Source organism: Amia ocellicauda, chromosome 3, assembly GCF_036373705.1.
Source record: "Amia ocellicauda isolate fAmiCal2 chromosome 3, fAmiCal2.hap1, whole genome shotgun sequence".
Lineage (NCBI taxonomy): Eukaryota > Metazoa > Chordata > Actinopteri > Amiiformes > Amiidae > Amia > Amia ocellicauda.
In genome coordinates this window covers 8246997-8274729 of record NC_089852.1, presented here as the reverse complement: position 1 = coordinate 8274729, position 27733 = coordinate 8246997, and the positions used below count along the sequence as shown (strand labels likewise).

Genomic DNA, 27733 nt, shown 5'->3' with positions numbered 1-27733 from the left:
TGCTTAACTTTGCAAGACATCTCAGGTACAATAGATGCTCAAAAAGAGATGTTCCAAAACTCCACCAAAATACGAAACTTAATATGTTCATTTATGGTGTCCACCCTCATTGTATACTTAAACACTGAAAACACTGCAAATGAGTAATCGCTTATTTAGGCTAGTTAGATGAATAAAATGGATGCATGTGTGAAGTGTGGCCCCTGTACAAGTGTGACACAAACTTCAATTCTGTTGGGCACGTATCTGTTGAAATTGATTAATTTGCTGTGAGTTGGGTACTGTAAAAGAAAAATCAGGAGAAACATCTATTTTGATTACTGCATTGATGTCTCCTCATTTAAGAGAAATGTTATATTTTATAAACTATAGTTTATATGCTTTTGGACTGTGTTTAGTTCTACTGCAAGTTTATATATTGATATTCAGTTTGCGGTTTCTGATTAGGTTGTTACTTGCCTTTCAAACTAATCACTGCTGCAAAACAATTTCTGCAAAGACCAAAATCTCTTATATAATACAGAAGTTTTGCAGTGAGCAATACTTCAATAACTTTATAGCATTTGGTTGACTTTCCTACTGAAATGGTCTTCTTGGTAGAAACATGCTGTGATAACACTGGATTTGGGAACAAAAAGTGAATCGTGTGAAACAATGAGATGCTTTTAGAAGAAGAAGAATGAAGAAGAACATATAGAGGATATGAACAACTTCCTTTGGTATGAAAACTGAAGGGCATTTTTGGTTAATTATCTGATGTTTTAGATATGCACAGGTGTTCTGTGGATGTCATTGTTCTACAGATGCTCAGTGAAATTCACAGCTTCCAAAGTTCTCCAATGTGAGCTTTCGGAAAGAGCTTAAACCATGACTTTGCTCAGTTCCATTAGGTTTACCGTGCCCTCTCTTAGAGCAATGTTTATTCTTCTGTTGGCCCTCTTGGTCCTCAAAATGTTCCTGGCAGCGTGCCAGTTTGCACAGCTAATGATCAAACATTGTTCCCAGAACTACTTGTGGAATGAGGCCAAATTGATGTAATCATTAGCACTAATATTTATGCCAATTTAGAAGTGTTATAAACATCAAAATCAAGACCAGCAGTACTTAACAGTACTATTAAAAGTATAAACAAATACCTCTAATGAAAGGCTTTCTTTTAATTGCTCTGCTATTATATCACTGTGACAGAATTTCACAAGAGTTTGGGCTGTGCTCATTAAATATTAAGACCACAGTCTGTAAGTGATTTCTTTAACCCCTGAAGTCTGGTAATTTGACACAGATCTGTTTACCGTTATGTCTTGTTTGTCTTGACCTAAGACTATTTTGTACTATGTGAAGTTTTGGAAATGTGTATCCCTTGAAGACCAATAAGTAACGATATCTTAAAACTCTTGACTTGGCTAGTTATTACGGTAATAACAAATAAATTATTAAATAAAAATAATGTGTTTTCCCAGTTGAATGCAAACTGTGGAATCCTTGAAATAGTTACATGCTCAACATTGCAATACATTTATATAAAATAGGGGCATGTACACCACAGGTATGTTTATGGACTGCCAACAGCATCATTAGCCAAGTAACTCTAATAGACTTTCAAAGCAATCTAGGCAAGTGCACATGCAGTAAATTAACTCCCTCTCTGATCTGAGCCACACAATTATTTCTACCAAATGCCCTTAGTTGCACAAGGTAGTGTATATTTTAAGATGCTAAATCATTCAATGTTTTGCTTAATGTGGCACTTGAAAAGTCACAGCAGGTTATCCTCTCCTAAACCAGTTATTAAATAAAAGATAAACATGTAGATTCAACAGAGAAATACAGTTAAAAATTGAAAAAGTGTTGGAGGATCATAAACCAGACTCAAATGTATCATCAAAAGACTTATGAATATTTTTTAGGATTCCCACAGTGAATTAAATTAATAGCAGCAAAACTCACAGGTAATTTGACCACAACATACCTTACACCTTCTGTTATTGAACACAGAATGTGTAAAATCACTTTGTGCCGTTTCCTTTCGATTTTCTTAATCTAACACGTTATCATCAGGTCTATGCTAGTAAACCATTAAGTTAGAAACACTAGACTAGACCACATTATAGGCCTATAGTGTGCTGCCGTGCTGGGAGGGCGAAATGGGATTGACCTAGAGGCACTGTCCCTGGCCGTATCCCAGGAGCGGTGAAATAGTGGGGGGCTGGGTCCCGTGAGTGGATCCCACCCTCAATAAAACGGGAATGGCTACCAAATGGCATTAAGGAAACAATTAAATTTGTTCAACATCTTGGCTATTCATCTTCATAGCTGGTGCCTGTCTACAGCTGTAAGATTAGATCTCTAAACAGTGTGGTCTAAAATGTTTCATGTAGAACTAGCCAGTATAAATTGCTTATTTAAACAACCAAGAACTGACATTGATAGCAATACTTTTCCATTTACTTTAACAGAGAGGTTTCTCATTAATTTGTCATGATTTAGGGAATTATTTTACCGTTGACCAGAATTGTTTACAAACCCACCATACTGTTTTTCTATCTGCCTCTGATTGGTTTTACTACTGAAGTCCAAAAGCCTCATTCTACCTAAATATAATTTATCACAACCTCATCCAACAACAGAAAAAGAAAAGGAAAGCATTGTATTTATGTATATAATCATGTTTAAATATAAAGAAAACATTGCATTTTCCTAAATTATACTAGTGTCCAGTGTTTGTGATGGGAATACACTCACCTAAAGGATTATTAGGAACACCTGTTCAATTTCTCATTAATGCAATTATCTAACCAACCAATCACATGGCAGTTGCTTCAATGCATTTAGGGGTGTGGTCCTGGTCAAGATAATCTCCTGAACTTCAAACTGAATGTCTGAATGGGAAAGAAAGGTGATTTAAGCAATTTTGAGCGTGGCATGGTTGCTGGTGCCAGACGGGCCGCTCTGAGTATTTCACAATCTGCTCAGTTACTGGGATTTTCACGCACAACCATTTCTAGGGTTTACAAAGAATGGTGTGAAAAGGGAAAAACATCCAGTATGCAGCAGTCCTGTGGGCGAAAATGCCTTGTTGATGCTAGAGGTCAGAGGAGAATGGGCCGACTGATTCAAGCTGATAGAAGAGCAACTTTGACTGAAATAACCACTCGTTACAACCGAGGTATGCAGCAAAGCATTTGTGAAGCCACAACACGTACAACCTTGAGGCAGATGGGCTACAACAGCAGAAGACCCCACCGGGTACCACTCATCTCCACTACAAATAGGAAAAAGAGGCTACAATTTGCACAAGCTCACCAAAATTGGACAGTTGAAGACTGGAAAAATGTTGCCTGGTCTGATGAGTCTCGATTTCTGTTTAGACATTCAGATGGTAGAGTCAGAATTTGGCGTAAACAGAATGAGAACATGGATCCATCATGCCTTGTTACCACTGTGCAGGCTGGTGGTGGTGGTGTAATGGTGTGGGGAATGTTTTCTTGGCACACTTTAGGCCCCTTAGTGCTAATTGGGCATCGTTTAAATGCCACGGCCTACCTGAGCATTATTTCTGACCATGTCCATCCCTTTATGACCACCATGTACCCATCCTCTGATGGCTACTTCCAGCAGGATAATGCACCATGTTACAAAGGTCAAATCATTTCAAATTGGTTTCTTGAACATGACAATGAGTTCACTGTACTAAACTGGCCCCCACAGTCACCAGATCTCAACCCAATAGAGCATCTTTGGGATGTGGTGGAACGGGAGCTTCGTGCCCTGGATGTGCATCCCACAAATCTCCATCAACTGCAAGATGCTATCCTATCAATATGGGCCAACATTTCTAAAGAATGCTTTCAGCACCTTGTTGAATCAATGCCACATAGAATTAAGGCAGTTCTGAAGGTGAAAAGGGGTCAAACACAGTATTAGTATGGTGTTCCTAATAATCCTTTAGGTGAGTGTATTTGTTTGTATCTACAGGGTGGGGGAATTAAATCATTCAATTCCACTGGGATGGTTATCCTTAACAAGGGAAATGTACCCCTGGATTACAGTCCAAAAACTACAGCAACTTATTATAGTGCGATATTTATTTGGTATACTATCATCAACTGTGATGTTCTAGATTTAAAAAACAAAAACATATCCTCCACAACCACCAACATATTTAGAAACAGAAGTTTACAAAGCACTCCATAAAAACACAAAGCAGGGCTGAGTAGGCCATCTTTTCCACAAATTAACCTAATTAGCATCTTTAGATAAATGGTTGGAGACACAGCATAGCAGCTCCATCTAGTTTTGAGGGCTGACGCCGATGATGCAGATCTAGTTCACCTGAAGGAATGGACATTCCTTACTTACCATAATTATCTAGTCTGTGTTACCGAGTTGTGACACAGGGACTCCCATATTCTACATTAATGGCAAAAATATTTTGTCAGCACCCTGAAAGCAACAATGTTTTTCTCAAGTATTACATATTAAATAACAATAATGCTTGGGAAGATATTATGCCATCTGAATTCAAATTAACTTCCAACATCCTTTGCCTACAGCTTCAGTCAGTGTGCTAATTAGCCAATTTATATTAAACCTACTGCCTTAGATTCTTTTTGATACCAAGAATCAATTAGGGGTTAATTGATGATTACCAAGCTACTTCCCTTGCACTATCTAGGGTTACAGTTTCTTCTATTCCCTTCACTGCTTGTCAGAATACATGTTACTTTTAGTAGAAAATTGGAAAATCTCCAGTAATAAAGTACCATTTAGCAGTGTACAGCTCATTTAAAAGTAAAGTGATACAGTAAATGAATAATTTAAAGTGGAGGTGCACCAACAGACAATGAAAAACTGTGCATGCTTCATAAAATAAAAGATAGAATGTATGAAATAACAATGCACATAGGCATTAATACAAAACAACACAAATGCCTATAAAGAACACAGTCATTTAAAAAACAGAGGGCAAGACAAGTAAGAATCCAAAAAAGTAAACAAAAAGTGCTAAAACATCAAAAATGATAAAAGTGCAAAGCCATGGCTGAAATGGATCAATTCAAAAATGTTTAATATATAAACCAAGTAAAAACGTATAAGAACATTCTGACACAAAATAAAAAAAAATGTATATAAGAAATGTGGTGTCCTTATTAATAATTGTAGTCGCACTTCCCATCATTATTCATATTATCAGTGTAACCAAATACCCTAGTCTAAATTGACTAGTAAAAATTTACCTCTGAATTAGTCAATGGCAGAGGAATTGATTTTTGTTTCCAATATTTCTGATTAGGAACAATAAATTAAACCGTAGATTCATATTTTGTAAAAAGATTCACTTTGCTTGAATGTGTTTTTATAATATAATGACTAGACAATGGGCAACCATTGGATAATTTATGCTTACAGCTAGTTTCCTTTGAAAACAGATTAACATGCCTGCATTCATGATTATGTTAAAATATAAATACAATTTAAATGTATTTTTAATCTGTATGCATCGTTACTTTATATAAAATATGGTTTTCAGATAAGGGAGAGGAACATTTTTGTCTGCATTTTTTACACTATTGTACATAATTCACTTTTATATATATATATATAACTGTTTTGTAGTAATACAGTTCTGCTTACATTAAATTTAGTTACAAGGATATTACATTTTTATTGAAATGTTCATTTTACGATGTAGCAATGTTTTAAAAAATGTAACAATTCACCTTGAAATATATCAGGAATGGATAGTCATTTTTTTAGCAAAATGATATGTCATTAATTACAGTACTTAATGTTCTGCTTAAACTGTTATTGATTTAAATATTACAATATGTTAAAATAATGTCTACAGCAATAGTCAGTGTCTACACTCAATGCAGCTTGCTCTCGTCTTGTAATCAACAGATTGTTAGACAAGCATTTTCTAGGGCTATGACAAATTCTAATATATGGGGTCAGCGAGAGCATTCGTAATCCATCCATTGCTGCAATTTATTGTCTGATTATAATTGTATACACAAACATTGTCTTGATTTAGGTGACACAGTGTAAAGATGAAATCCGTTTATATTAAAAGGGTTGCTCACCTCTAAAATACATTGCCAGCAACACCTTTCTGTGACTGCTTTTAACAACATGGTTATTGTTTTATTGATCAGGGTTTTATTACAGATTTGACACTCATGTTATGTGTTAATCGAACCGAGTATAATTTTTCTACACATATTTTATAAGAATATGACTGCAATTAATTTAATAACTATTATTTTTTCAATGATTTCAGTCTTAACGAGGTTTGTGGAAGAGTGCTCAATTTATCTTGCTAGTGTTGTCATTCATGTCTACAGCTACGATCTAACAGTGCATGACCTTACTGGAGAGAAAGGAAATGGACTAGCAAGCTATTTCAGCACTTTTAATTCATTGCAAAGTCTCATATTATAACCATTATTAATTTCAGTCCTTGCACTTTCTAAGAGATATATAAAAGGGACTATACAAAGAACCTCAAAGGTGTTCATATTTATAATTAGCTTATTTTAGAATACATCTGTTTAAAAGTGTTTTATATAGTATAACTTAAAAGATCAATGTTTAACCTTATTTTATGAAGTATCATGGAAATCTATATATTCATAAGAGCTTTCCAAAGTGCTGAGTGCACACACCATACATTAGTGAATAGTTAAATATTTTAACATGTATTTTGCTTTTATTTCACTGAAACTAGTCTTCAAATTCAACCCTTTGTCCTAAGCTAGAAATAGCCTCAAGTTAAAATATATTAATTATTACAAGTATTTATATGTAATGTTTTATCATCTGAAAAATCTGAAATACTTGTAGTGTAACCAGGTTGAAATTATTATTTTTTTGTTGTTGAAACTTCACCAAATCCTGATAAATATTGAATAATATGTGTTTTATTAAGTTCATAACATGTTTTGTACGGTTTAGAGTATATTCAAACTGAAGTGTTAATACCTGTACTGTTGCTTTAAGAGGTCTCAGTATTACGACGTCAACTCTGCGTCTCTCTCAGTTCGCGCTTTGCTCACTGAGAGGAGGTAATGATTTTTCCGCTGGTTATCATTAAGAGTTTATTTCGTTTTGTAGATAATATAATATAACCATATGCAGTTATAAAGTGAATGCTAGTCTTAAGAGTGTAAACATGCAGCCGTGTTGTCAAAATGTAAGCCCTGTAAATACACTTTTACAAGTTATACGGGAGACACATGTTTTTCAGTGCTACGGGGTTTCCTGTGTGTTTATTTGCTAATAGGAGACTGACGAACTACGTGTGTGGAAGAGACTGCATGTTAAAGAACATTTTTCTGTTTTTTACTGATTTGTACAGGTATGTTTATTCAGTTAGTTCATTATTTACACAAATATTTTACTGGTTGTGTTTAACATTCTGAAAACCATATGTAATCAAATGTATTGGAAATGTATTTTATTTCATTTTATTTTTAAAGTCATCTAAATCACTCTTGTGTTAACGTAGGAACTATGTTAACTTAGATTGCCTATGTAAGTGTAAATTAGCGCAGTTCGCGCTTTGCTCACTGAGAGGAGGAGACTGACGAACTACGTGTGTGGAAGAGACTGCATGTTAAAGAACATTTTTCTGTTTTTTTACTGATTTGTACAGATACCACCGCCATACGGCTTGCATTAAAGGAGCAACCAGTAGCTGTTTGTAGTCCGGGTCCTTCCTTCCGTCAGCACAGTCACAATCACAGAACACAACGCAGATCACGTAGACGTCAACGGATGTGCATTTAGCCAGATATACGGCAGACCACGCACACCCGTTACAATGGTGCCGTGACCTTTCAAGGATTGGTCTAAAGATCGACGTCAGCTCGTTCACCGAGGGAGGCTGTTATCACTTTGGGTACTCAGGTATTTCTCTGGACTGTGCCAAGTATTTCACTGGACTTTTTTTTTTTTATAGTTAAATCCACGAATTGGGCTATTTCAGCGAAGACCGGACATAAAAAGGAGAAAAAAATATTGGCCAATATAACAACATCTATGAGACTGAATGATATGATTGTTCAACTTTGTTATTTGATGCTCTTTGATTTTTGCCACATTGTTGCTGATTCTATTTGATTTTGTTTTTCTCAGTTTCATTTGTGTGCAGAGTGACTGAAACATGGCAGAAGGTAAAACATATTCAGTTGAGAGTGAAGGTGATGATGCCGAACGTGCTTCCTTTGAGTGCCAGTTTGGTGTGGGTAGGGGGTTTCTCCATCGACCTCTAGAGACCAGAACACCAGGGCCTAGTGTTGCAGAGTTAGGCTCTCCACGATTTGCCTCTACCCGCTATGTAGATCATGTCAGGTCAAGGCAGGGTGAGCAGAGCCCAGACTTAGGTTCACTAATTACACAGTTAGCTGAACAGCTAGGCAAGTCAATTACAGCTCAGCTACAATCTGACAGGGCCTCACATAGCACCACAACACCCACCCCTATACAGCCTACAGAGACGACGCTACCTAATGTTAGTGTCATCATGCGGTCAGATGCAAGGGAGCCACCTATATTCAGAGGTGACGGCTCAGACAAGTTTACAGTTCACGAATGGGAAAATCTAATGTCTTTGTACTTAACGAAGCGAGCAGTCCCAGTCTCTGAGCATTCGCAAGAAATCCTGGCAAGGCTTATGGGCAAAGCAGGGGATGTGGTAAGGATAAAGCTGCGGAATGACAAATCTATTGACCACACTGCCAATCCTCACATAATCTTTGACATTCTGAAACAATACTTTAGCGAACTAACGTACTCAAGCATGCCTCTAGCGGATTTCTATAATACACTGCCCATGCCAGGTGAAGACGCTATGGAGTATTGGATCAGGCTGAATAAGACAGTGGATGTAGCAGTTGAGTGCCTAAAGAGACAGGGCCGTAGCATCGATGACCTAGGCCATGAAGTCAGCATGATGTTTATTAAACACTGTCCTGATGAGTCTCTCGCAGGTGTTTTCAAGTTCAAGTCTGCAGAGAAATGGTCGGCCTGTGAAATCCAAGAGAGGCTTGATGAGCACATGCAGGGTGAGAAGGCTCGAGCTGCAGCTGTTAAGCCACCTGAGTCAAGCACAGCAGTGCACAAAGTTCACTCCCAGTGTCAGGTGCCTGTGACTGACTCACATGTTCCGCACATCGCTGTTCCTGTAACTTCCCCGAATATTGCTGGTGTCGACAATGATTGCATGAAGAGCTTGGTAAGCTTGTTAGACCGACTAGTCACACAACAGACACAAGTGCCAGCTAAATTCGTCACTCAAGCGGCTGTGCCACATTTCTCCCAGAGGGCATGTAGGGTCTGTGGGACTCCTGATCATTCAACACTGTCTCACTGCAGACGGGAAAACAGATGTCTGAAGTGTTTATCCCCTGGTCACTGGAAAAGGGACTGTCAGCGGACCAACCAACGCAACCGCTTTCAGCCTGGCGACGGTGCTGGTGGGCAAAATCAGCAGTTAAACTAGGAGACCCACACCCGGGGAGGGGCGGTGTGGGTAACGTAGATGAATCCCTCTTTGACACCTGCGACCTGGCAAACCTATATGCGGATAGTTGCGCTGCTGCACCTAAGGGGTCTCGCGTAGTCATCCAAGCTGCTCAGAAGATCCAAGCCTTTGGCGAGCTGTTCTACACACCTGTCCTTGTCAATCACAATGTGCAACTTACAGGCATGTTAGACTCTGGCTCGATGGCATGTAGCATCAGTGAACACGCAGTTGAGAGACTCAGCTCTGCCGGTGTCTTACCTGAGAAACAGCACCCTGAAGAGAACATTGTCCTGATTGGCTGTGGTGGCTTGCAGGCTCGACCTGAGGGCTTTTATGACTTGGAGATGCAGATTTACGGTGTTCGCATTGTTGTACCCACCTTGGTTGTGCCCGGTCAGCATGACGATCTCATCTTGGGTTCCAATGTCATTAAACATCTGATACGGGTCCTGAAAAGTGACGACGGTTACTGGGATATTGCATCCAGACATGACCATCAGTCTGAACCTGAGGTTGATCGCTTCTTGTCGATGTTCACCAATGTCGAACGCTGGAGAGGGATTGCAGCCCCGGAAAAAATAGGCACTGTCAAGCTCACCCAGGCGGTGACACTCCTACCCAGACATGAACACTTGGTTTGGGGCAGACTCCCTGCTAATGTACCTATGTCACCTGGCAGCACAGTTGTTGTAGAACCGACCAGTTCAAAGGCCGTGCCACGAGGTGTGCTCGTAGGTCGTCTTGTCACACCTCTCTGGGGTGATGGGTGGGTGCCAATGACAGTTGTGAACCCTTCTGAGAAAGCGATCACCCTAAAGAGGAATTGCAAATTGGCGGATGTATCTCCATGCTTGGCAATCGAAGACCTAGATGCTTTCCAGGGTCTACAGGTTGCAGAGAAACCAAAGGACACAGAGCAACAACAATCACAGGCATTTAAGCAACGGCCTAATAGAGATAAACAACCAGATGCAGAGAATCCAGGAACTAACATCTCTTCCAGTGCCTGTCCTGATACTCCGCTGACAAAGAGTTTGGTTGAGTTAGGCCTTGGCGACATTGACATAAGCTCATGTCAGGTTAGTGAAGCCTGTAGGTCTCAGCTAACGCAGCTGCTAACCGAATACCAGGACATCTTCTCCAAGCACCCACTGGACTGTGGTGAAGTCCAGGGGTATACGCACCGCATTCATCTCACTGATGATCGGCCTTTTCGCTTACCATACAGGAGAGTTCCCCCAGCCCATTACCAGAAATTGAGGCAGGTTCTCACTGATATGGAGGAGAGAGGGATTATCAGGAAGTCGTCAAGTGAATATGCTTCGCCATTGGTGATGGTGTGGAAGAAGGACGGTGGGTTGCGTATTTGCACCGACTTCAGGTGGTTGAATGCCAGGTCTTTAAAGGACGCCCATCCATTGCCACACCAGTCTGACTGCTTGGCTGCCCTTGGTGGCAACTGCCTCTTCAGTACAATGGACCTCACCTCTGGCTTTTTCAACATTCCGATGCACGAAGACGACAAGAAATACACAGCTTTCACGACTCCCCTTGGACTGCATGAATACAACCGCATGCCACAGGGGCTGTGTAACAGTCCGGCATCCTTCATGAGGATGATGACTGGGATCTTTGGGGACATGAACTTCACGAAACTCCTGTGTTATCTTGATGATCTTTTAGTCTTCGCACCATCAGAGGAAGAGGCTCTGTCCAGGCTCCACACAGTGTTTCAGAGGTTACGGGAGAACAACTTAAAACTGGCCCCTAAGAAGTGCCATCTGTTGCAAAAACAAGTCGGCTTCCTTGGTCATGTCATCAACGGTGGGGGTGTGTCCGTTGACCCCACCAAGGTGGAGGTAATTTCTAAAATGAAAGTTCAAGATCTGATGGAGAATGATGAGTGCACGCCCTCTGTTCGGAGGATTAAATCATTCCTTGGCATGGTGTTTTATTATCAGCACTTCATCCCAAACTGTTCCTCCATTGCAAAACCTTTGTTTGCACTAACGGCAGGGCAAAAGAGACGAGGAAAGTTGGCGAAGGACAGGAAGTCTCTCGGTGTTTATCGCAAGCTTACTCCTGCAGATTGGTCTGTGGAATGTGAGGTCGCCTTTGACCAGTTGAAAACCATGCTGTTGGAATGTGTCGTACTTGCCCACCCAGACTTCGATGAACCATTTATCTTGTCAGTTGACGCGTCATTGGACGGGCTTGGTGCGGTGCTGTCTCAAGTGCCCCAAGGGGAATCCAAGGCCAGACCTATTGCTTTTGCGAGCAAGACACTCAGTGCATCACAGCGGAAATATCCTGCCCATAGACTGGAGTTCATGGCTTTGAAGTGGAGTGTATGCGATAAGTTTAGCCACTGGCTGAAGGGGCATAGCTTCACTGTTTGGACGGATAATAATCCACTTACTTACCTTCTAACTAAGCCAAAGCTTGACGCGTGTGAAATCCGCTGGGTGTCTAAACTTGCATCGTACAACTTTGATCTCAAACACCTGCCTGGAAGGAGAAATGTGGTGGCCGATGCCCTGAGCCGTGACCCTTTTTCAAAATCCATTGGACGGAGGCTGCTGAAGGAGCCGTATTCCAATCTGATTCAGGTAGCCAATGCCGTGGAGGAGGATTCTGTGCAGGATGTTTTCAGGGTCAGCTGCCAGTCCCAGACCCACAGATCTATAAACAACTCTGTGTGTAATGCGGCCGAGATCAGAGCTCTTTGTCAGGCACACTGTGACTGGGTGGATGCGGCAGAGTTCAGAGCACTCTGTTTAGCCCAACACGTTCAGCAGCTATCAAGTGGTCTGGATCTTTTGCCAGTGCTCTCTGCCCAGGAGCTACAGTTGAGTCAGCAGCAAGACATTGTCATCTCTCAGGTTTTACCCTTCATTGCCACCAGGAGGCGACCATCTAGGCGAGAAAGGCATGGTGCTGACTCAAATGTACTCAGGTTGTTCAAACAATGGGACAAGCTGGAAGTCCGTGATGGTGTTTTGTATAGGGTGACAAGGGACCCTGTTTCCAAGCAGAAAAGATCCCAGTACGTGTTGCCTCAGGGTCTAAAGGATAAAGCGTTGTCAGGCATCCACGATTTGGCAGGTCATCAGGGTCAAGATCGTACTCTTTCACTTGCGAGGCAGCGCTTTTATTGGCCTGATATGGAGAAAGATGTACGGGCGTATGTCAGATGTTGCCAAAGATGTGTGGTTGGAAAAACACCGGAACCTGCTGCTCGTGCACCCCTGGAAAGCATCAAGAGCTCTGCTCCAATGGAGTTGGTGTGCATGGATTTTTGGTCGGCAGAAGACAGCAAGCAGCGATCTGTGGACGTTCTAGTTGTCACCGACCACTTCACCAAACTCGCTCATGCATTCCCATGTCCCAATCAAACAGCAAAGCAGGTCGCAAAGAAGCTCTGGGATAATGTGTTCTGCGTTTATGGTTTCCCTGAAAGGATACATACTGATCAGGGCGCCAATTTCGAGAGCAGTTTGATTGCAGAGCTACTCCGGCTGGCTGGTGTTGCGAAATCCCATACAACAGCCTACCACCCAATGGGCAATGGGGGGACAGAGCGATTCAACCGCACTTTGGGCAGTATGCTCCGTACTCTTCCCCTCAAAGAAAAGCACCAGTGGCCTCAACAGATCCAGACCCTCACGTTCGCTTATAACGCCACTGTTCATGAGACTACAGGCTACGCGCCCTTTTTCCTCATGTTTGGGCGTGTCCCTAGACTGCCAGTTGACGTCATGTTCAAGCAGGGGTTGAATGACCCTGGAGTCGTTGACTATGACTCGTATGGCAAGTCTCTGCTTTCCTCCCTGCAAAGTGCTATGGAGATCGCCCAGAAACACTCATCAGCCGAGCAGCAACACCAGGCCCAGCAATACAACAGACGTGTCAAGGGTACTTCCCTGTCAGTAGGTGATCGTGTTCTGGTGGCAAATAAGACAGAACGTGGGAAGAGAAAGTTGGCCGACAAGTGGGAGGATGGGGTATACACAGTTGTGGGTGCGAATCCCAGCATCCATGTCTACAAAATACAAGATACAAATGGACACACAAGAGTTGTGCATAGGAATCTGTTACTTGAGGTCAACTTCCTGCCACTCCCTGGGATGTGTCAAGATGAATCTGAACATGCTGGTGACGTGTCATTGGAAAGTGAGGAGTCTGATCAGGAAGATTGCGACTCTGGTGATGAAACAGCTATTATGGTCGGAGTGATGCCTCAGGAAGACATTGCACAGGATTTGTCATGCTCTGGGGATGAGACGGAGCCTGCAGTCTTGTCGCCTGGAGACTGTCCCGAGTCTGAGTTGTCTGATTCACAAGAACTAGTCCCACCCGGTCTAGTTCCTAGTCCTGTTAGGGTCATTGTTGACAGTCCATCCACTGCACCTGCACCACATGTTGACACCTCAGTTCGCACTGACTCACACTCACACAGTGGATCGAATAGCCACATTAGGACACGTGCAGGGAGACTGGTGAAGTCAGTTAACAGATTGATAGAATCAATGATTCAGAAACCATTCCAAAAGGGTCCAAATATTTTACTTAGTGACTATTGAGCTTTAACATATGTTTAAAATGCGTATGCGCTGAGATTTTTGGTTTAGTGCAAAATTTGAGTGATATTATGTGTACAAATGTCTACAGGATAATATTTTCTGAGGTCAAGTGTTGTGTGGCGTACTAGGCGTCACATTAATCTAGGGGAATTTAGAGATCTGATCAACCTCTTTCTTTCCTGAACCTTGTATTTGAGGTAACTTTTAAGTTAACTGTGGACTAGGTCTACCTTTTCACTTGTGCCAGTTTGTGTCAGTAGTAGACATTTCCTCCTGTAAGACATTCCTCAATCAGGATGTTGGTGAATTTTAGGAGGGGTGAATGTAACCAGGTTGAAATTATTATTTTTTTGTTGTTGAAACTTCACCAAATCCTGATAAATATTGAATAATATGTGTTTTATTAAGTTCATAACATGTTTTGTACGGTTTAGAGTATATTCAAACTGAAGTGTTAATACCTGTACTGTTGCTTTAAGAGGTCTCAGTATTACGACGTCAACTCTGCGTCTCTCTCAGTTCGCGCTTTGCTCACTGAGAGGAGGTAATGATTTTTCCGCTGGTTATCATTAAGAGTTTATTTCGTTTTGTAGATAATATAATATAACCATATGCAGTTATAAAGTGAATGCTAGTCTTAAGAGTGTAAACATGCAGCCGTGTTGTCAAAATGTAAGCCCTGTAAATACACTTTTACAAGTTATACGGGAGACACATGTTTTTCAGTGCTACGGGGTTTCCTGTGTGTTTATTTGCTAATAGGAGACTGACGAACTACGTGTGTGGAAGAGACTGCATGTTAAAGAACATTTTTCTGTTTTTTACTGATTTGTACAGGTATGTTTATTCAGTTAGTTCATTATTTACACAAATATTTTACTGGTTGTGTTTAACATTCTGAAAACCATATGTAATCAAATGTATTGGAAATGTATTTTATTTCATTTTATTTTTAAAGTCATCTAAATCACTCTTGTGTTAACGTAGGAACTATGTTAACTTAGATTGCCTATGTAAGTGTAAATTAGCGCAGTTCGCGCTTTGCTCACTGAGAGGAGGAGACTGACGAACTACGTGTGTGGAAGAGACTGCATGTTAAAGAACATTTTTCTGTTTTTTACTGATTTGTACAGATACCACCGCCATACGGCTTGCATTAAAGGAGCAACCAGTAGCTGTTTGTAGTCCGGGTCCTTCCTTCCGTCAGCACAGTCACAATCACAGAACACAACGCAGATCACGTAGACGTCAACGGATGTGCATTTAGCCAGATATACGGCAGACCACGCACACCCGTTACAGTAGCACTGAAAATAAAGACAATGATTTCTTTAGTCTCAATGAATTCCTCCTCCACTGGAAGATGAACACAGCCTTCTTTGTTGCCCATCTTTAGAGGTGAACCTTGTTTGATAAACCAATGTAATTACCTTTAAATCTTCACATAAATGTAATATTCAGGGCCTTAAAGTTTAATGGTTTGGTTTTGCATGACTACATCAGTGTTATAGCATAAAACAGACACATGGGAAAGATGTAACTGCAAAATAAACATAAAATATACAATTTGTATTTCCAGAAATGTTCTCTATGTTGGGGAAAAACTAAACAATTGTATAATGTAATGTGGCAAATCTCATTAGACCAATCCACTTCAGTCAGAAGAGGGCAGTGAGAGCTTTACAACACAGCATTTTTGATTTCATAACACGTATACCCAAGTGAGAACACATAAGTGTTGTCATATACAAAATAAAATCTGTTAAAACCATAAGTGGTATAGTATGCACACATTAAAATTAAGCCCACAACTCTTCCTATTGTGTTTACTATTTAGCCTAATTTACAAAAATATCACAGATCATCTGCAGAGGTAAACATCTCTGGTAATGATATTGGGGTTGAATCAGATCAACATATGCCAATAACACAACAGGCAGATAAAACATGGGAATATTGAATGCACATACCTGTGATATAACTGATCATGAGAAACTATAAAAGCATTTAGTGTAGCTGCCACTTTGCAAATATAAATGAGCTAACACACACTTTAACTGAATATTTTTGTTATACTTTAAAAAGGAAAATCTGTCAAAAACAAAAGTATTTTCTGCAGCAGTCAAGTAGTCTTTCACATGACACTTAACCATTCAGACTATCCTTGGACCTTTTTATCCACAGGTAAGTGGACGAATGGTTGACCATTTATTGCTTCGCATCCATTTTTCAAAACACCAGAAGTGTCTTAGATGCACATTGAAGATATATTCATTAACATTCAGTTGAAATGCAGGTGCTATAGTCAGATGTAAGACAAGATAAAATAAATAGAGTTTCAATATAATAACAAAGTAGATTTTTCTGTAACATAATAACTGCTGTTAGGGACCTGAAGATTGCGTAGGAGTCTTTCATACAATATTGTCATTTCTTTTGCAACCAACCTTGAGGGATATGCTTTTGAGAGATATCATATTTAAAGGGGGGGTTGGATTTTAGATTTGTCCCAATTAACCTTGTAACAAGATGTATTGGAGTGCTTATTAATGACAGTAATGAGGTAGATAGATTGACAATGTATAAAAACATCATTGGCATATAAATTAAATTTATGCGCTCTGGGTGAGAAGCAGATACTTTGAAGCATGGGACAGAATTGGAAAAAGCTGCAAGACCCTTAAAAGCAAGGACAAATAAAACAAAAAAATGGCACTGCTTTTTGTTACCCTTGACTTTAAGAGTATGTATGAATCACACCACTTATAACCAGGTTGACACGGCCATGAGGTTTTCGGTATGAATCGTACACCGTTACTTACTGAACGTTTCATAATGTGCACTGGCTCAAGCCTAATCATAATCAGTCTTCTACAATAACAACAAGACAATACTTTACTGAAAATGTCTGATGTCATAACATCATTACACTAATAGCAAATCCCAAGCCTTTTGTAGCTCCCAATCCAATTAGTCATTTTAAACAGCTTTTGAGCTAAAGCACAAAACATTTGATAGACTTTAACACTTGCTTGTATGAGGTTATTCCATGCCATTACTGGCAGTAATGACAAGTGCAGAGTTTAAAACCTATCATTCAGCCTCCCCCCCCAACCCCATTTGAAATACTGCTTTATCCAGAAAGTTACAATGCTTAACGTAAAGCCAGAGAACATATTATAGCACAGCTGGTTTAACACTTATACACAAGTAATTCATTTTCATTCAACATGGCCTAAGAGATATTGTGATTCGGTTTTTAAAATTCACAAATAAAAACATTTTGCCGTTTCAATATGATATACGATCACACTTATATCAGGAGAGCTCGATCTTCATTACCTACCATTGTTCTCCTTACTTACCTTGAATAGAGACCGGTTTCCATGCTTCAAACCAACTAGGACAGATTTGCCACGCTTGAAAAGCTTGAACACAGTCCAAATATATATATGGTGGGGAGAACTTCAATAGCTATAGTATGTCTGTAATATAACTGAGCACCAGTTGATGTGAATAGCAAGTGCCTAATGAGGTCAACTAGATTAGTTCCTCATGCATACCAAAGAAAAACAAAAGTTAGATTAAAAGATGATAATGAAATTAAACCTAAATACAGAAATTATTATAGTGCACTGCAAACTACAGTATGCCACACAAGGTCCTGTGTAATGTCAAACACCTATAATGTTTGTTTATATTATTATAATAAACTACAGAACACTAAAATAAATCATCATCGCTGGAAGAAGCCCCCCCAAGATTCTCCCACACACTTTGGTTACCCCGATGCCTCCAAACATATTGATTACAACTTCCTGTCTTCTTAGAGGTCATCGTCTTGATCATGTTATGTCCATATTTTAAAATATATATTTCTACATAGTTGAATATGTATATAATGCGAATTAAACATCTAATGCCTTTTTAAACATCCCAGTAAATGTTTTCTATAAGATAACAGAACATTTTAAGCAATATCACATTTTTCAGTGGGTTATCAGTTTTGAAGTCAGTACTTCATGATCCCAATTATATTGAAGTTTACCACAAAAAGTAAACTTCAGCAGAAAATATTACATAAGTGGGTTGTAAAGTATACATTATAAATTGCCCATTGAGTTCTGAAAACTCAAATTTTGCAGTACAAAATGTGTTAATTTCTCACAGTTTGCACATAACTGTCAAAATATTGGTTTCCTTGTCTTAAGTTCTACATAAATGTTCCATTGCCTATAACAATCACATGCTTCTCATACATATGTTAGCAGAAGGAAGTGTGCAAATACACATGGTGAATTTCAATATGAATCCTTTGCTGACTTGCTGATTTCTCTCTGTAAGTAGGGCTGCCAGGAATACGCAGAAATACAGACTAGATTACATACACTTTTTATGTATAATATCCATGACACTAAAAAGATGCAATAAGAACATGTAAAAAACACACTGATTTGTTAAAAAAATCATGCAATACTATATAACCTCATTTTAGTCTTTGTCTTTCTGTCAAGGTCACTGAGAATCTGTTCCAACTCACCAGAGCACACTCAGGGATCATATTCTCCACGGACTCCCGTTTTAAAAACACTGCTAATCTGCTACATTCAGTCGGCCAAACTAAACATACTGTATATAATTAGAATCCAATAATCCTTTTTTGGATACACTGACAAGCCACCATAGATGCATGCAGCATTACAAAAAAATGTATGATAATCTCCCTGATAAAATTGGCAAAACGACAGAAGTTTATACACAATTGACTTTTCAGATATAAAAAGGAAAAAAAATGCATTTTGCTTGTGAAGGAAGAACAGTATGATATCTTTAAACCAATATAAAGTGCAAGCAATCTCCTTACCACACTAATCTATATACGGTCTAAACACCAAGGCGGGTATCGGTATGTGCTATGCCCATAGCAGTGCTAACACACATCAGGCGACTATGCTCTTTTAAATGCCCACCCTCCTGAAAAGTTCTGTACACCAAATCCTCAACTGAAATAGAGTTTATTAGGAAAACTCTTGTGTTCATTGACATCCTTAAAAAAAATGCTTCAAAGAGTTCTTGGATCAATGAGTGTGAAACTGCCTAGATGTCTTACTAATGATTCTTATATTGCCATTACAGATTGTTAGTATGTACGTCATAGTCAGTTACTTCATGGCTGTTCAAACAGTAAAGGACACACAGTCAATTGCACCACATGTCCTGTGTCAAACACATTTGATAATTGTCAGTGTAGATTTTACTCACCAAAACAAGGTAAATTAAGTAACAGACTTGTGACCGTCCTGAAATCATAGACCCCCAGACACGGATCTGCAACAAACAAAGCATTAACTAGAACCATGATTCTCAGATATCATATTGAAACTTCTCCGACAGCAATTCCATTTTAGTAAACATGTCCAATGTTGTTTTGTTTCATTGTCCGTATAGTCTGCTTGAACAAATTGAATGTGCATTTATTCTGGGAAAATAAAGCAAGGTAAGAATAAAAAATATACATATACAAATCCTTCATATCCCAAAATTATTCAAATGTCCAGATCCTAATTTTGTTTGGATTAGATCAATTTCTTCCTGCTGCCAACTCCAAATTGAAATGCATACAACTTTTTAATGCCAATTTTTAAAGCAAATTCTACTTTTCCACCGTACTGTACATGATTTATACTTACAAAGCATTTTCCTTAAAATAAAGCATCTGGCTGTACTCTAATAGACAAATACACTCACATCTCAATTTTTCAATTAACATGCCTCTTGTACTCTAAACATATGCAAACACAGCAGGGTTGCTTTTAAAATGCAAAACTAATGTGCAGTCTAATGAGTGTAAATTGGCAGGCTTGAAAACTAGAAAGAAAAAAAGAATACAACTTAATATCAATCCAATTTGGGATGTAAAACAGAATATCTGTTTCTTTAAACTCTGAGTAATAATCTGTAGGAAATGCTTCAAAATATGTAGGCTATTATTTTTAAAGCGGCCAATACACATTTGCTAATTGAGCATTAGTTCTCACCAATATTGTACTACTCAGACACTGCCTCCAAACTGAACAGCCTGACGAGAAGGAAACTGGTGTGGGCTGCCACTGTGAGGCCAACGACAACTTTGAAAGAGCTACAGAGTTCAATGGCTGAGATGGGAAAAAAACAATAGCCAGAACACTTCACAAAACTGGCCTGTATAGAAGGGTGGAAAGAAGGAAGCCATAACCAAAAATTAGCGATCTCAAAGCCCACATGGAGTTTATAACAAAGCACTTGATAATTTTTTGCAGGATCACTCAAAAGATGTTGTGATCAGATGAGACCAGATTGGAACTTTTTGGTCTAAATGCCAATGTTACGTTTGGCGCAGACCCAACTCATCACATCTCCCAGTCAATACCATCCTTACAGTCAAGCCTGGTGGTGCAGCATCATGCTATGGGGAAGCTTCTCCTCAGCAGGCACTAGAAAGCTTGTTGGGATTGAAAGAAAAATGGTTGTAGCAAAGTACAGGCAAATACTAGAGCCAAACCTGTTTCAATCTGCTAAAGACAGATATCTGTGGTGAAAATTCACCTTCAGCAGGACAATGATCCATAGCACAACGCCAAAGCTACATTGGAGTGGCTAAAGAATAAGAAAGTGAATGTACTTGAGTGAGCTATTCAAAGTCCTGACTTGACTCCTATTGAGAATCTGTGGAAAGATTTGAAATCTGCCATTGATAAGCAATTCCCAAGTAACCTGAAAGAGCTTGAGCAAATCTGCCAAGAAGACTGGGCAAGAATTGCACCAATCCGGTGTGCAAAGTTGTTAGACTTGCCCAGAAAGACTTTGCGGCTGTAATTGCTGCCAAAGGTGCTTCCACCAAATATTATGTTGACGGGTCTGAATACTGAATATTTCATGTTTTTTCTTTAGTTTTTGCTGACATTAACTCTAACTTACCCTTAAAAGTCTTTTGGTTTGAGCATTTCTGTTTTAAATAAAATATTAAGTTAAAACAATGTGTATGCATCACTTTGTAACTTCACAAAATGGGACACTATAGGAAGGGTCTGAATACTTTTGCAAAGCATAAGGCTTGTCAGCTGAAATAAATGACAAACTTAACATTAGTGAGGACCTGTGCAGATATCAGCAGTGTTATTAACCTAGAAATGTGGAAACTGATAGCGTTGTGTTATACCAACAAAACTGTAATATCCTTCTTCCATTTGGAATTGAGTATTACCCTTGGGAGACAATAGTGGTAACTTTGTGCCCCACAAATCTCATACCCTTTGGAGTTGTCAAGATGTTTCAGAAGAGCATGATACTGTGTTGCGACTGTTGTTTTCAATAAACCTGAAATTGAAGTTCAGCAAATCTTCATTACTGTATGCCAAAAGACAAACCCCGTCTTGCTTATGTAAAAGTGGCAATATGAAATGCAATACATGTGAAAATTATGTTACTATATATTAATACATTTATAAATACAACAATACAAAATAATTTGGAAAATCACCCATGAATTTGAATCCAAAAACGACCTTGCTTCCAACATGGAAATATGTCATGGCTCAGATGTGGACGGTTTCTCCATGTCCACAAAACTAAATCCAATCAATTAACGAAAAAGCACTTTTGTTTCAATATGTCCATGTATGCTTTGTTGTTGTTTGTTTGTTTTATTGTTTTTGTCAATGCAGTTTGGCGGAGAAATGTGACTAAATATAACCCTGTCAATGCTAAGTAAATGGTTAAAGATATCCTTGTTTCATGAATAAAACGAATGGCACTGTATTACTCAGGTGCGTGTATGTTTCTCGATTAACCCAGAGTAGAATAATCACTTAACTGTGCTAAAAAAACGTGTCACTTATTTAACTCAAAGACGACGTATCCTGCTCTCCTTACAATAAAACCATGAATGAAAACAAAAGAAATACAACTTAAAAAATGGGTAAAACTTACTTTTTTCTCTCCACGCCTGGTTTAAGAACTGTGTGGAGGTCAGCCCCGTGACGTCACGGACAGTCGTGGGAGGGATCCAGCCTGTGCAGGGGTTTGCTCAGTGCTGGTGCAGGAGGCTTGCAGTAGGGAAAGTTTATTCAGGTACTGTACTGTTTTATTTATATATTTATATATATATATTAAAAAACATACAAACAAAGATCTAGCCAATGTAGTGATTTTATTTAAAAAAAAATGTTTCCCGATTTCTTAAATAGGTGTAATATTTGATTATACATTGTACTGGTAATAATTGGGTATTTATAGAGCACTGTAGAGTATTAAATATTTCATTCAGGCTGCTTTTTCGTGATTCCTGTTCTGTTTGATCAGATGGCAGCCCACAATGCAAGAGCAGAGGACATGCAGGCAAAAGGTACGGTTGTGAAAGCTGAGGAGAAAAGCTTGTTAAGCAATGGTAAGCATTTCATGTTAAGAAGATGGCCTTAGTTTTCATATGCTTCATTGACAAGCTACGTTTAGATGTTGATATTCAGTTATTTGTTTTGTCTCATGTATGCATTTATTTAAAATTATATTTTTTGATTTTTGAATTGTGCTTAATCTTAGTATAGTGCATCCCTAGCTTAAACCCACAATTAACAACTTCATGAAAATAAATGCATGAAAACAACTTTCATGCATATATGCATTACTTTCATTGGCACATTGTGATAAACATACTGAACTTTTTTTCTCAGTACTCTATAGGTAATTCTTGAGAGAGCTTGTTACCAAAACTATCTTGTTGGTTTCTTTTGGCTGCATCAGTTGTATTATGGTAAAATGTAAACTTGATATTCTGAAACGTAACTTGAAATTATGACCAAAAGACAATAAAATAACTTGGCAACAATACATATCCATTAGAAAATAATAAATGTATATCTTGTCCTTGTTTTTTTAGTAACTAACATATCTTGTGAAAATGAATACAGGTATCCCTACATCGATTTATGTTAGAAGCTACTAGAAATAAACATAGGCACCATCTTCTATCCTGTAATACATTAAAAACGTTTTAAGATTTAAAATATTAAAATTGCTTCCCTTCCACATATTTCATTACAGTTATTCTTGCCAAGTTCTGCATATATCTGATCAGTGTGTCCACTCAAAGTGTTTAATCGTTACTTTATTAATAAAGCACTTTTCAGCTAAAAGATTTTACACTCAAGTAAAAAGAAATGAAATACAAAAAAGTATTATATTTTAACTAAACCACAAGAAAGCTACTGTATGTGACAGATTTCATCAAATCAATGAATTATTGCAAAAAACAAACAGACATTCTCTCTAACCAGGACAAATCTGTAAGAAAAAATGGCATCTAAATGTAATAAAAATACTTTGTTATGTATTAGAACCTATTCTTAGTTCTTATACAATAGATGGTAATGTATCCAACCAGTCACATTTGAAATTGTACAGATCCTTTTTCTGGTGTTTTTCACTCTGTCTTTTTCATTGTCACGGAATCAGTACAAATCAGTTTCATTTAGGCACCTACCAGTAATCCCAATAATACATCCTAAAAGCCACTTATTATGCTTTTTGATCATATTAGTCCGCTATTTTCTATTTTATTTCACAGAGAATCTGGAAAGCCCACTAATCAACAGTGTCCAATATTCCATTCAGACTGCATTGGACACCCTCTGTGATTTGATGTATTGAAATAGAGACAAATATGTTTAAATGACACATATACAATTTTCACATTGCCACTTTAAAAAAGGGCTCTCGGAGTCCATGACCTAAGAATCACTAAGATTTGTACACATGCAAATTCAGTGTCAATGTATGGACCATATATGAAGTCCAGCAAAAAACAAAATATCTATGTTCCCCAAGTAAGACATCTCATGTATTGGTCAAAAGAAGTGAAAAATCACCTGCGAAAAACATAAATATTGTCTGTCAAGGTATTTCCACAATAAGCAGAAAAAAGGCCTACTTCATGGAATACAAAATTACATATCTTGCTTTTTTTTAAACAATGGTCTTGTTATGTTAGTCTAAACAGCCAAAGGAAGGGTATTCACAACCATAACTATGATGTTTATATCTATTTTAGAATTTAAAAAAGGTTTAAAATTTCAGAATATTATGTCTCGCATTCCTTTACATTAAACCAATTTGACAGCTACATTTGTGTTAAAAGCCAGTGAAGTCAGTGTCCTATACTCAGGCATCCATGGGCTATAATACAAATTACTTAAGTGGATCAAATCTGCAAGTGTTGAGCTTCAGCTGCTGGTTTTGTTTCGGTAAAACACTTTTCTTGAATTACAGTAAGGACAACAGCAAGCCAACATCTTTCATACTACTGGTGTCAGGATAGCTCAATGTAGTGCAGGTTTCAGTTCGATTTGGGACTGTGCTGTGGAGCAGTTTAATTTTGCTTCATGGTTTGGGTCTATTTCTGCAGAAATGTTAATTGTTTTAATGTTATGCGGTACACATTTGCATGTACGTATATGGATGTAATATTTTGCATTCCTTCATGGCTTCCTGTATTTGACACGCTACGTTTAGCATCACATAATTGTGCATGTCATACAAGTGTATTTTGTATTTGAAGCTCTAAGAATGAGGCATTGTAAATTCTTGATCAGTTTTGCCATGTATATATGTTCTCAAATGTACTGCTTCTGAATGATTTATCCCGGTATTATTCGTATATAAAATGATAGTTGTGTGTTTCATTGATAAAAGCAGACACTTCATTAATGTAACACTTCGGTGCCCTCAGTCCCAGTCGGTAGCTCCTGCTCATCAGTTCTTGTTTAGGTGACTATGAAATGTTTCACAGCTGTTAACAAATGTTCCCGAAGGTAAAACTATTGTGCATCATCGGTCCATTATAACCTTTCTCCTTTAGTAAGGACATCTTTCCTTAAATTGCCTTGATATTCAGATTTACAAAATTGTATGGTTTACATATTTGAAGAGTAGAAAATAATATTTGATAGAAATCTGTATAATATGATTCTGAATTGAGATGGGGAGAAAAAAAACATACAAAAGTGTGTGTCAAAAGCCTTAAATTCCTTTATAAATAAATAGGCACTACAGAGTCTCTTGAAGAACTTTTTTTTTTTTTTTTTGCTGCATGTAATGTATGCTTTTTTATGCAAGGAATGTGATAATCCATCTACACAGCCCAAAGCATTTTTTTTCCAAGCTAACAATGCTTATTCTTCTTAAAATCTGTGTGGAAAATATGTTCTGTATGTTAATAAATCATAAGACATTAATTGTTAAATAAAAGAGAAAAAGTGTGGTAAATAATTAATGTCAGAGAGGTGGTAGGAAAATAAACAGGGTAGTGCAGCTACAGCAATAATTCATTAATAGTTTGCATTCAAATCTGTCCATAAAAAGCAGACTAATTATTGAATTATTCTTAAGCAGAGTTGTAGACCCTGAAGGGTGAATTCTAATCCTGTCTTGTGTTGGATTTTTCTGTGTCTGTTTCCACCCCTTTAAAGTCAGATTCTATCCCTAAATGTGTTTTACAGCAAGAAAGTGTGTATGTTACATTTTGAAAATCAATGCATTAAATGATAAAAGTGTTGTTTTGTTTCATGTAGACAACGACAGAGTGATTTCTATGACAGAATCTAATAAATCAGAACCTTTTACTTTTTCAGATAGTCTTTGGCATATGAATGTACTTTCCTTTTTGCTTAGACGGGATGTTTTTTGTTACATATTAATATGAGCTATAAATAAATGTATAAATAAACTTACAATTATGCAATTGCCCATAATGTTTTCCTTTTACACCTTCCCACTTTGAAATTGCCAGCTGATTGATACCTTGGCCCAACACCATGAACATTTTACTACCATGAGAGAGATGAAGACAGACACATGTATCCTCAAAAGCATCTATTGTCAAGTCATCTTTCTCTCCTCACACTGCAAGACCACAGCGCAGACATCAGCTCTGTATCATCACTGCAGGATCTAATGCTGCTCTCACTAGTAATACTGTGGGCTCACAGGTGGCCAGTAATCCACAGGTGCCATATTTGTGAATGTAGCTGAGGAAACATTGAAACACTGGCCAGCGCAGTTCAATCCCATCCAATCCTGGCATCACTTGGCCAATTATAATGGTAGTCAAAGTCATGGATGATATTGTCCAGAACTATAGGGCTCGACCCGTGTTCAGCTCCGAGGGGAGACTTATCAATTGGGCCACTAGGAAGACCTCCTCATTTTTTATGTAGATTTTAATCTTTTTAATAGATCAGAATGTCAAATACAATAGCAGCCATTATTCTTTATCATAAAATATCTGCATCAATTATGAATACTTATTCATAAAACTCCCATCAAAAAATGGAGGGGCAGCAGGAAGATGTGCATTTGTCCTTCACCATTGTCCTGGTTCTGTTATGGGGTGGCCATTTTGTGAACCTCGCAGAAGGAGCCAAGCGGGGAGATTGCACTGTCAGCTTGTCTATCAATCATATTCTTGTTTCGCTGTTTGAAGCAAACACCTCTGCAGCTTTTAAGAGCTGCCTAAGTAGAATTCTTGTGTGTAAGATCAAGTTTCAGTGAGGAATCAGGTTTTCTTTTAACTTGATTGTGCAGATAGTTCAAGTGCACAGAGAAATGAGGCTAGTAAAATAAAGCTCAGCCTTTGTCATATGCTGGCAGATTAACTATTGGCAAGTGAAGGCAGGTAACTGAATCCAAATAATATGCTTCAATCAATAATTTCCCCCATTAAAAGAGCATCTTCAGTTTACTAGACAGTTGGATCATCGGGTTGCTTACTTAAAAGGATGCTCCGTTTTAGTGTTCGAAAAAACCCATGGGGTCTAAATGTTAATGGGTGATCTGATCAGTTTTGAATGCACAAGCAGTTTTATGGCACTTGTGTGTGTGTGTGTGTGAATTTGAAATCTCTGCTTATTTTAGCAATTTTTGTATGTCTGTTTTTAATGTACTTAATTTACCATTCTGTATTCTTTTTGTTTAATAAAATAATACATCAAAATGAAGGGCCTGCTTTTGCAAAGTTGGTAAAAGTCATGAGTAAGAGTAAGAGTAACAGTTTTCAATCAGCTACTTATATTTATCTGTTTTATCAAATTAAGACATTTTAACCTATTTGGATAAAGAAGATAAGCTGTATGTTACAGGTACCTTAATAAACATATGTACTGCCTTTACCCATTAGTAAATCCTTTCCCAACTTTAGAAAATCAGGCCCTAAGGCACAATAAATCTAGTATTTATTTGACAAGCAGTATCTTTATTTATATAAGCCATTCAATCATGTTTTTTCCACATAACAATTTGTTATCTTAGCAGTTAAAATCATGAGAGCAAATATTAAATATTGAATATTTTACTGGATATATTTGTAAAGTAATATTGCAGTTTATTGTTGAAGGAGAGAATGAGAACACTCTGTATTCTATTTACTGCTGCCAAACTACACTTGAACTTGTAAATTATACATGGTAGGAGAACTCCCGGGATTTATATTACAAGATACAATACATTCTGTTTGTTTTGAAAGCTATTAATATGCTAGTACACTTTTTCCTTGGTAATAAGCGTTAGGCAAGTGCAATTTGAATTTGAAAAAGTA

The 27733-nt window shown here is 38.1% G+C and overlaps 2 long non-coding RNA genes across 2 annotated transcripts in view; one reads left to right on the top strand and one right to left on the bottom strand.

Annotated features, from left to right (window-relative positions):
- LOC136735695 (uncharacterized) overlaps window positions 1–22180 on the bottom strand; it is an 85274-nt gene extending 63094 nt beyond the window's left edge. The window contains exons 1-2 of the long non-coding RNA XR_010811232.1: window positions 22078–22180; window positions 19372–19437 (exon numbers count right to left, since the gene is read on the bottom strand). This is a non-coding gene — a long non-coding RNA (uncharacterized LOC136735695). The remainder of the gene's footprint in view (window positions 1–19371; window positions 19438–22077) is intronic.
- Window positions 6859–8200, top strand: LOC136735706 (uncharacterized). Its single transcript, XR_010811243.1, has 2 exons — window positions 6859–7064; window positions 7283–8200. It is a non-coding gene; the product is annotated as an uncharacterized LOC136735706 (long non-coding RNA).
- Window positions 22181–27733: the final 5553 nt, after the last annotated feature.